This window comes from Sinocyclocheilus rhinocerous, unplaced genomic scaffold (genome assembly GCF_001515625.1).
Source record: "Sinocyclocheilus rhinocerous isolate Xijiao unplaced genomic scaffold, SAMN03320098_v1.1 scaffold2593, whole genome shotgun sequence".
NCBI classification, from domain to species: domain Eukaryota; kingdom Metazoa; phylum Chordata; class Actinopteri; order Cypriniformes; family Cyprinidae; genus Sinocyclocheilus; species Sinocyclocheilus rhinocerous.
In genome coordinates this window covers 289,824-300,332 of record NW_015664037.1, presented here as the reverse complement: position 1 = coordinate 300,332, position 10,509 = coordinate 289,824, and the positions used below count along the sequence as shown (strand labels likewise).

Here is a 10,509-nt window from a genome sequence, read left to right as displayed (position 1 = left end):
GTGACCACGGTGTTTGACAGTCTGATAGAAGCGGAACATTTTTAAACTCTTCCCTCTCTCCTCATGTAGATCACACACGTCCGTCAGGAGAGTGAGTCGAAGATCAAAGGCCTGATTCCCGCAGAGCTGCAGCAGGAGCTGGAGGACACCATCACCTCGCTGAAGTCACAGGTGATCAAACAAATACGCACGCCACAAGAGCTCCCACTGGACACACATAAACAAACATATGTTAGTGTTTTAATTTATTTTTGTAAGGCAGGTCAGAAAAACCACTAGCACAGGCACATCTGGACATTGCGTAATTTCATATAAATGGACTCGACCGCAACAGATTCATAAACACACCTGGAGCACTTATATATACAGGATTATGTGCATTATAGAATGGATAGTTCTAGTCCTTGATGCTGATTGGTCATTGCCAGTGGTTTGTTCGTGATACTGCTTCAGCAAGCTACTGCTTATGTCTGCACAGCACTCATAGATTATTGTTATTTTGGTAACACTTTAGTATAGTTGCTTATTAGCATGCCTGTTTTTAACATATTGGTTGTTTATTAGTACTTATAAAGCACGTATTCTGCATGACCATATTCTACATCGCTAATCCTATCCAATACCTAAACTTAACAACTGCCTTACTAACTATTAATAAGCAGCACATTAGTAGTTTTTCTAGGCAAAAGTCGTAGTTAAAGGTGGGGTAAGCGATTTCTGGTTGCCAATGTTGACATTTGAAATCACCAAAACAAACACGGCCCTACCCCAAAAGGGTCTCGCCCCTATTTTGATAGCTCCACCCCACACATACGTTCGCAAACCAGGCTAGTTCTGTGAAACAAAGCAAAACCAATGTTACACCGTGTCTACACCGGACGCGAGTGGCGCGGCGCGACAAAATACTATAGAACTCATTATAATCAGTGATGCTGTCTACACTGGATGTGGCGCAGCGCGACACGACAAATTCTAGTCGGCCCGAATCAGTTTTCTAAAGCGTTTTTGAAAAATCGCTAACCCCACCTTTAATGGTTTGTTAATAGCGAGAATTTGACCTTAAAGTGGCCGTTATTTTGATGCAAAGCAACTATGGGCTAAGCGAAAATAAATGCATTGAGTGGTGCATCAGCATTCGGAAAGGGGTTTATTTTTGTTAAAGAAAATCAACAGAAAATGTTTTTAAAAATGATTAACGTGTGAAAAGGGAGATAAAATATCCAACTGCAAGGGGAACCCACTGACTGGACGCTGGCAGATTTGATTGGTGACCCTGCTTCCTGCAAGCAGTCCGGGGAAATGACTCGGCAGCCAGGGAATTGCATAAGTACGTCAGTCATTATCGCAAAATAAACACAGACAGTTTGATTAGTATGTGAAGTATTTTAACTGATACCGATATGGATTCTTACATCTCAAAATCTTTTAGTCTATGCTGTTTTCTGTTAATGCGTGAACAAAACTTCACTAAACATTCAATAAAAATATGTTTAATTCAGTGTTACTTGGTGTTTCTTTGTAATCATTTGTGAAATTTACAAGCAATTTTGGTCACATTTTATTTTAAGGTCCAACTCTCGATATTAACAAACCATTAACTACAACTTTTGCTTCAATTAACTCTTAATTTGCTGCTTATTAATAGTTAGTAAGGTAGTTGTTAAGTTTAGGTATTGGGTAGGATTAGTGATGTAGAATATGGTCATGCAGAATATGTGCTTTATAAGTACTAATAAACAGCCAATATGTTAATAATAGACATGCTGATAAGCAACTAGTTAATTGTAAGAATTGGTCCCTATACTAAAGGGTTACCGCAATTTCTAAAAAAATAAATTTTTACACCTGTTTTTTTCAGTACAGTGCACTGTTTAACATATTCATTATGTTTTTACTTAACATTTGTTTGAATAAATCTGTCATTAAAACAAGTTTTTTGTTACAGCCACCATTTAAATGTTTATATAACAAAAAATTTGAGCAGAAACATTAAAAAGTTTATATAAAAACCACCTCAAGTGCAATTTAAATGATTGTACAGCTCATTTTTTATTTAAGCGTTGACTATTAAATAAATTTGATTAAATAACTGATTATTAAATTAATTTTATTTTTGCTTTTGGTTTTCAGCTAAATGAAAACTTTAATTTTCATGTTGGTGTTTCAGTAAAAAGTTCATAATTTTTTTTATTCGTAAAAGACAGTACAGTGCAGTTAAGAGGTACAATGTAAGAAGAACCCTGTGATAGACCGGCCATCCATCCATGGTGTTTTCCTGTCTACGGCCCGAGACGTTAAGAGAGGCTCCAGCATTCCTGTGACCATACACAGGACAAGCAGTTTAGAAGTAAAGAAGCAGGACCATAAAGACACCTCATGTCACTGAAAGTCTCCTCATTGCCTGCAATTGACAAAACACAACAGCCAGTGGTTTACATCAATGCTTCTTCAAACAGCTTATCCCAGCCTGGCTACAATTAACTAATTCTGGCCACATAACCCTCTCTTTTCTTAACATGATGAGCTTGTCCAGATCATGGTACTTCTGGTCTTCGTTCTTCAGTAGCGGAATCGACTCCCAACAGCTATGAGAACAACTAGCACCCCAACCACATCCAAAACAAAGCTTGAAGACTCAGCTGCTCTAGACCTCACACGCTAAACACATAAATCGCTGAAAAAAACCAACCCAGGCTCATTGGAAATACGTGACTCTGGCTACATTTCTGCAAAACTGCAAAAAAGTACCTATGTACCAACTTTTCTTCCTTTTCACGCATGATTACATACTTTTACCATAGTGCGTGACTTGTAAACTAATACATTTGCATCAAATATCCAGCTCTATATATGTGATCCTGGACCACAAAACCAGTCTTAAGTCGCTGGGGTATATTTGTAGCAATAGCCGAAAATACATTGTATTGGTCAAAATTATAGATTTTTCTTTTATGCCAAAAATAATTAGGATATTAAGTAAAGATCATGTTCCATGAAGATATTTTGTAAATTTCCTACTGTAAATATATTAAAACTTAATTTTTGATTAGTAATATGCATTGCTAAGAACTTCATTTGGACAGCTTTAAAGGCGATTTTCTCAATATTTAGATTTTTTTGCACCCTCAGATTCCAGATTTTCAAATAGTTGTATCTCGGCCAAATATTGTCCTATCCTAACAAACCATACATCAATGGAAAGCTTATTTATTCATTTATATTTTGAACAATTGACACTTAAGACTGGTTTTGTGGTCCAGGTCACATATATGGTTGTCTTCTGTAATAAAGCATAGTGCTGCATTTGCGATGTGGGGTACGAGTCCTGTAAAACACGAGTCACAACACTCCAGAAAAAAGCTTAGAGCACATAGAAGTGTGCTAAAATGGCATGGTTGCTTCAGCAAATTCTTCTTTATCTCATGTTTGCTTTGTTAAGATTATCGGTTAGGTTTAGGGTAGGGATTAGTGTAGTTATTTACACTATAACTATACACTATACACTTTATCGCCACTTACCGGACATTTCATTTCCAGACTGCCATGACATATGCATTAACCAACATAATAAACTGTTGGCACAGTTACCTTTAACTGTTTTGGAGAAAATTGAACATGCTAATTGGTGGCAGTCAAAGAAGATTTAATTTTGAAACAGCTGTGAAACATGCTACAGGCAACTCAATATCATTTTGCAAATATGTATCCACAAGCAGTTTTTTTTTCATAACACTGGGATATCATTTAAACCGCTTATTGTGGGCATGTCACCTAAAAAAAGTGCAGTGAAATGTACCCGGAACAATGTATTTCAAGTTTTGCAGAAATGTAGCCACATATAGGAGTCACATATTTCCAATGGGTTGCAAAAAACAGTGAAGCATTTGTGAAGCAGTGAGATCTTATTGCATTTGCCATTGTTTGGAGCTTCCGCTTTGAAATTAAGGTCTAGTTTCAGTGTTCTGTATATTATGAGCACTAACAAATCAAAATTACAGTAACACTTTAGAATAGGGAACACATATTTACTAAGAGTTTTCCCTGAACAACTCCTTATTTGCTGCTTATTAGTTAGGTAGTTGTTAAGTTTAGTATGGGATTGGATTAAGGGATCTAAACTATAATCATGCAGAATAAGGCATTAATATGTGCTTTATAAGCACTAATAAACAGCTAATATGCTAGTAATAGGCATGCTAATAAGCAGCTAGTTAATAGTGAGAATTGGTCCTTAAAATAAAGTGTTACCAAAATTACAGACCCAGCACATTAGTTCTACTGTAAATGATAAAGTATTTGATGGTTTCTGTATCATTTGTTTTATAGTCTCCAAACCGCTCTTAAAAGTCAAACGTTGTTGATGTGTGGAGTGCATTTTACACCAAAACTCGAACACAAGCTAGGTTTTCAGCCCCTCGTATGAAGTCCTGCACCTCTGTGTTTGTGATCAGTCCACTTCACTTCAGTACCTCCACATTTGATGTCTTGTATGCCATCGCAGCTTCCTGTCCCTCATCTAATAATGACGAGCAGTCAGACCTCACGTCTTTGAACTCAAGTGGCTCTTGTTTATTTGGTTTCTTGGGAAGGGGAGGGGGTAACAAGTCCTGCAAGTTCCTCCATAGACATGGATCTAATTTGGCCACGGGTCTTTGAAGTCTCTGGTCCAGTTCATCTCCTTATGTGCAATTACACCAGCCAACCACATTAATACAGGCTTCAAGGGCTCCGGCCAGGGCCTTATTAGTTACAGTCAGCCTTGTTCTACACGAGTCTTGGGGAAGAGCATTTTTTAAACATTTCAAATCTAAACAATAGCCCCTCTTTGTCAGGCATGGTCCGGGGCCCCTCAAACAACATTTCGAGATCCCAGTTCAAAGCCCCGGCGCACGCCTCTGAATAGCTCCGACTAGATTCTTTCAGAATCGCAGCCACAGCTCTGTGATCTGATATGTTTATGCGTTGTAATTGGTGACCAGCGTGGCCTCCTCTGTCCTTGAATATTTCGAGCATTGCACATAGCAGTGCATTATTTCAACAAAGCCAGTGGCCGTTTAGGAATCTAACCATAGTCATTCTTTTCAGAGTCAGAGGCATGCATTTGCAAGGATGGTAACATTAGATTTGCTCTGAGGTTTGCTTTGTGTATCTTGGTTTCCAGGAAAATCGTCGCAGAACAATGTACATTCTTTTCAGGCTCGTGCAAAATTAAAAAAGCCAGAATCAACCAAGTGTATTTCTTTTTACGAGAAACTATTTGGTTACACTTTATTTCGATAGTCCACTTTAGACATTCTATTAACAGTAAGTAACTTTGCAACTACATGTCAACTAGCAGTTAGTAGCGTATTAGTAGACTGTCTGCTTAATATCTTCTAACACTTTCTTTGTCAACATTCTACTAACCCTAAACCTACCCTAACAGTCTACTCTGAGAGTTAGTAGACATGTAGTTGCAAATTAATGAGAATTAGTTGACATGTAGTTGACATGTAGTTACAAAGTTACTTATAGTTAATAGAATGTCTAATGTGGACTATCGAAATAAAGTGTAACCAAATAGTTACACAAAAACAACTATTTTCATAAAGAATCACATTTGCTCGCAGCGGAGCTACGGTTGCTGTATTGACATACATTTTTGCTACTCACTATTGTTACACAATAGCACATGGTAAAAGCAATTGTGCGGTTGCATGAATCATGTATTTTTTTTTCACTGATAGTAGGCAGATAAAGTTTCTGAACTCCCAGTGGGTGTCATTGATGTGTTAATGTATTCATCTGATTGAGGTCAAAAAGTTGTGAAAGTTCTGAATGAGCCGTTTTTAGTAAATGCTCTTTTATAGGCTGGGAGGACATTTGGAGTTCTGAGCATTACAGTATGTTTTAATAGCACATTGAAGTCTTTTATTTCCAAAGATCAAGGACGATTCAGATTCTCATGGCATGAGCCCTTTAAAAGTAGAGTACATTGATCTGGTCTGACAGTTTGGCCTAACAGTTGTGGGTTTACCATTCAGAATCCTGTGGGCTGCTTATATATTAATTTCTGTTGAGCTCATACTCTTCACCAGAGAACTAGCCCATAATGCTCTGGGAATGCTTGCACGTGTAGATGATTTTGCTGTTTATTCTGCAGGTCAGCTTCCTGCAGAAGAGAGCGTCAGTCTTACAGGAGCAGCTAGATGCTAGTCACATCAGGAGGTGAGGACCTGGACATGCTTTCACACACACAATTAATCCAGCTTCATGTCAGCTGTGCATTGTCTATTTATATATGCACTCATGTTTTAAAATGCACAGGCATTTGTGCTCTGTCAGAATGATTGTCCACAAATATGACAAGCGCACAAGACACCCCTCTGCTATCTTTGTCCAAGTTTGCAGTATAGAAACACTGTAATTACTGATAGACAAAAGGACCAACTGCAGTTTGTTTTTACAGGCCGTTTCAGAGATCATACAAAGTAAACCTGTGAAACCTGATGCCAAAATGCTGCATAACAGTCTGATTGGAGCTTGTGGTGTTCATAAGTGCTTTCAGTCACACTTTATTTTAAGGTCCAATTCTCGCTGTTAACAAACCATGTCTCAATAAACTCCTAATTTGCTGCTTATTAATAGTTAGTAAGGTAGTTGTTAAGATTAGGTATTGGGTAGGATTAGTGATGTAGAATGTGGTCATGCAGTATATGCGCTTTATAAGCACTAATAAACACCCAATATGTTAATAATAGGCATGCTGATAAGCAACTAGTTAATAGTGAGCATTGGTCCCTATACTAAAGTGTTACCGTGCTTTCTAGTTTTATTAGATGGTCAGTGAACAGACTGTGGATGTGTTGACTGAGCCTGAGACCATCACCAGACCAGATAAAGAGACCATGTGAACCCCCACCCCAAACAAACTGTCATGTGTCAGATGTGGCCGCTGGTTGATGCTCATTTCCTCTTTCACTCTAATTGTTAACTGGTTACTGATTAAATATTGTCTGCTGGTGCAGCCTGAGAAAGAGCAAGCATTCCAGACTGGTTTCTGTCTGTCCACGTTCACACCTGGTATTAACATCCGTTTTTTGCTATATACAGGTGTAAACACAGTTCATGCTCTGTACCAGTGTTAGCCAATGCAGTCCCTTCACTGGTTACCATTACAAAAAAAAAGTTTGAAATTGCCTCTGAAATCTGAGAGACTACATTCAGTTGAAATTTTTCCCACTTTCTTACTTGTTTTATACTAAGAGTGATAAACTCACAGTCATATAATGTTAGTAGCAGGTGTAAACAGTGGTGGGTCTCATCTGACAACCCGAGAGGGATTTTAAAGGCGTAGTTCACCCAAAAAAGGAAAATTCTGTCATTAGTTACTCACCCTCATGTCGTTCCAAACCCATAAGGCCTTCGTTCATCTTCGGAACACAAATTAAGATATTTTTGATGAAATCCGAGAGCTCTCTGAACCTCCCATAGACAGCAAGGCAACTACCACGTTCAAGGTCCAGAAGGGTAATAATAAGGACATCGATAAAAATAGTCCATGTGACATCAGTGGTTCAACCGTGATTTTATGAAGCTACGAGAATACTTTTTGTCAGCAAAGAAAACGAAAATAATGACTTTATTCAACAATTTCTTCTCTTCCGTGTCAGTCTTCGACCTGCGTTCACGAGAGTATCATGACGCATGCGTGTGTTTAAGTGATTTTGATCAGAATATTATAGACATGCTGGACTATAATATAATTTCACATTTCTCTCTTTTTCACTTTCTGACATAGGCAAGTTTCTATCCACTTTGTGCACTGTTCTGTTATAAGTGAAACTGTGTCAAAATTAAGCTAAGTATAAAATTTGCTGTCTCCAGCCTGTTTCCATCCAATGTAATGGTGTGCGTAATAACGTAATTCTTTAAGAAAAATTAATTGGTGTATATGTTTAGGCGTATCAAAAATTAAAATAAGAAACCAGCTTTAATGGGAGCAACATACAGGCATTTTAGGAATTAACACAGAATTTATGCAGTAAAAAAAAATCTCACTATTAACTACTAGCATTTTGGCTGTTTATTAGTACTTATAAAACACATATTAATGCATTATTCTGCATGACCATATTTTAGATGCCTTAATTCTACATGATACCTAAACTTAACTACCTTACTAACTATTAATAAGCAGCAAATTATGAGTTTATTGAGACAAAAGTCATAATTAATAGTTAGTTAATAGTGAGAATTGGTCCCATGCTAAAGTGTGACCAAAGATTGTGTTGTGAAATTTTAATGATAGTCAGCATTTCCATCTGCTGCATCAGTAAATATTTTGATGCGCTGAATCGGTTTCCGCAAAAACAAACTTCTTGGATGGAAACTTGGCTATACTGACAGCGAGCTGTTTTAGCGCTAATGCAACGCAATGAAGAGGTTGCGCATTATGTGCGTTTTTATTTATGTGTTTTATGATTCTGTTTTTGTGACGAGTAGTTTTTGTAGTTATGATAATAATTATATAAAATACTGGGAAGTACAGTTTGCAAGCACAAACCACATCTCATAAACCAACTATTTTCTGGTAAGCTATTGACCAGTCCTCAATAGTACACTAAATATAAAAAAAAAACAATGAAAAGTCACCGGTTACAACCAAAACCTAATTTAGATTAACTTCATCCATGATTATTTAACCGGCACGTTTTCTACACAGTAAGTCCAGGCTTTCATAAAAATGAATTCCCCATTGCTACAATGTAATGGTCCTGTGGTGTGATCTTTAAAAATATGCTTGAGGCTTGGATATGTTGTTTTAAAAAAATGTTTAATGCACTAGTTAAAACCCATGTTTCATTCAACACATCATAATCACAATCCCTGTGTCTCTCTCTCTCGCTGTATAGGTAGTGGATGATATCAGGCCATTCATTTATGTCCTCATGCAGACTTGTAAGGCAAGCCCTTCCTGATACACACACGACCATCCTTATCCTCACTCACCGCTGTTTTCATGCTGCACTCGTCTGATGTGCCACTTTTTTAAGCCATATTTATGTACCAAGTCATTGTATTTATTTTGTTTTGGTTGTTGTTGTTGGATTCGTTGTTAATTATAATGTTCGTCTGTGAAAAACATCTCTTTTTTTTTTTTCTTTTTTTATTATCATTATAATTAAATATGACATTGTTTCGCAAAACCCCGGACTTTGCATTGTTGTTGGCTTCAGTTAAAGGTGAATCTGTGCTGAATTTCTGTGCTACTAGTGGAGCTAAATGGAATTGCAGAAATAATAAGCATGAGAAACAAGTTTCCCAAACACTTGCACCTCCATCTGTCATCTGGCAAACGACTGGTCCCGCCCCAAACTCACACAACTGACTGAGTCAGAAGTTGACATGTCAGGCTGCTCAAACAGTCACAGTGTTTACACTCTTCAAGAAGACAAACTACAGCACTGGCTTACTCACACTGACTCCACATGTTAACCAGTATTTCAGCACAGACAATTATACACATCAGCTTTAATAGCATTATTTAACAGTAGGATCCATGTGGCTGTCATTTGCCTCTGATATCAGTTGTTATTATTGTTTTAGATCTCTTCTATTGTAAAGTATTTTTACTGTTTGAAATTGAAAATCTTTTATTTTTATATATTTCTAAATTACATTTTTAGCTGCGGTGGCAAATCCCAGTTTTTAGCAGCCACTACCCTGTTATATTGGATGGATATTAGATGGATGGATGGATGGATAGATAGATAGATTTCTGTGATGGGTTTTAAATGACCACACCACCTACACTAAACCTAACCGATAGTGTTAACAAAAGCAAGCGAGCAATAAAAACATTTGTTGAAGTAACCATGCAGCTTCCATGTACAAGACTTTGGTTCTTTTTTGTGGAGTGTTCATGTTTCACCAGACTTCTACCAAAGTGCTCCACAAGTGCAACGCCGTACCAGGTGAGCTTCAGGCAAAATGAGTGAAAAAAAAAGTAATATATATATGGAGCAGATTATGTGATGCAAACATTAAAATGTAGTTTGCAAATCATGCACTATGGTAAAAGTGTTTTGAAGTCATAACATTGTATTGTCCAAGAAGCCACGCAAAAATAAGTATTATCGTAATAAGTATTTATCGGCAGTCTGCCCCATAATCATAATTTGTGTGAAAAGCAACCAAAGTTGTTGGTGTTTTACTGCCTGGTGTTCTTTTCACCTAGTATCTGCAGGTAAATGATATAAATTTGACTTCAAATATTAGTCAAGACTTGATCAAGATGCTGAACTATCATTTTAAATTCAGTTTTCTGACGGCAATTTCTTCCAGTGGTAATTGGGTGAAAATAGGAAGTGAATCCCACACTGAAATTAGTTTAATGTATATTTAGGACAATATGTTTGACGTTCAATTTACATCAAATCAACGTCAGGCCAAGTTTTTGATGTCAGTTCGATTTGCATATTTGACCTGTTTTTTTATGTCAATGTTTGATGTCAATATGGTGTCTTT

The 10,509-nt window shown here is 37.1% G+C and overlaps 1 long non-coding RNA gene across 1 annotated transcript; it reads left to right on the top strand.

Moving 5' to 3' along the window:
- Positions 1-92: 92 nt before the first annotated feature.
- On the top strand, positions 93-9,115 carry LOC107729584 (uncharacterized). The gene is made up of 3 exons (XR_001638597.1): positions 93-171; positions 6,143-6,207; positions 8,895-9,115. It is a non-coding gene; the product is annotated as an uncharacterized LOC107729584 (long non-coding RNA).
- The last annotated feature ends 1,394 nt before the right edge of the window (positions 9,116-10,509 follow it).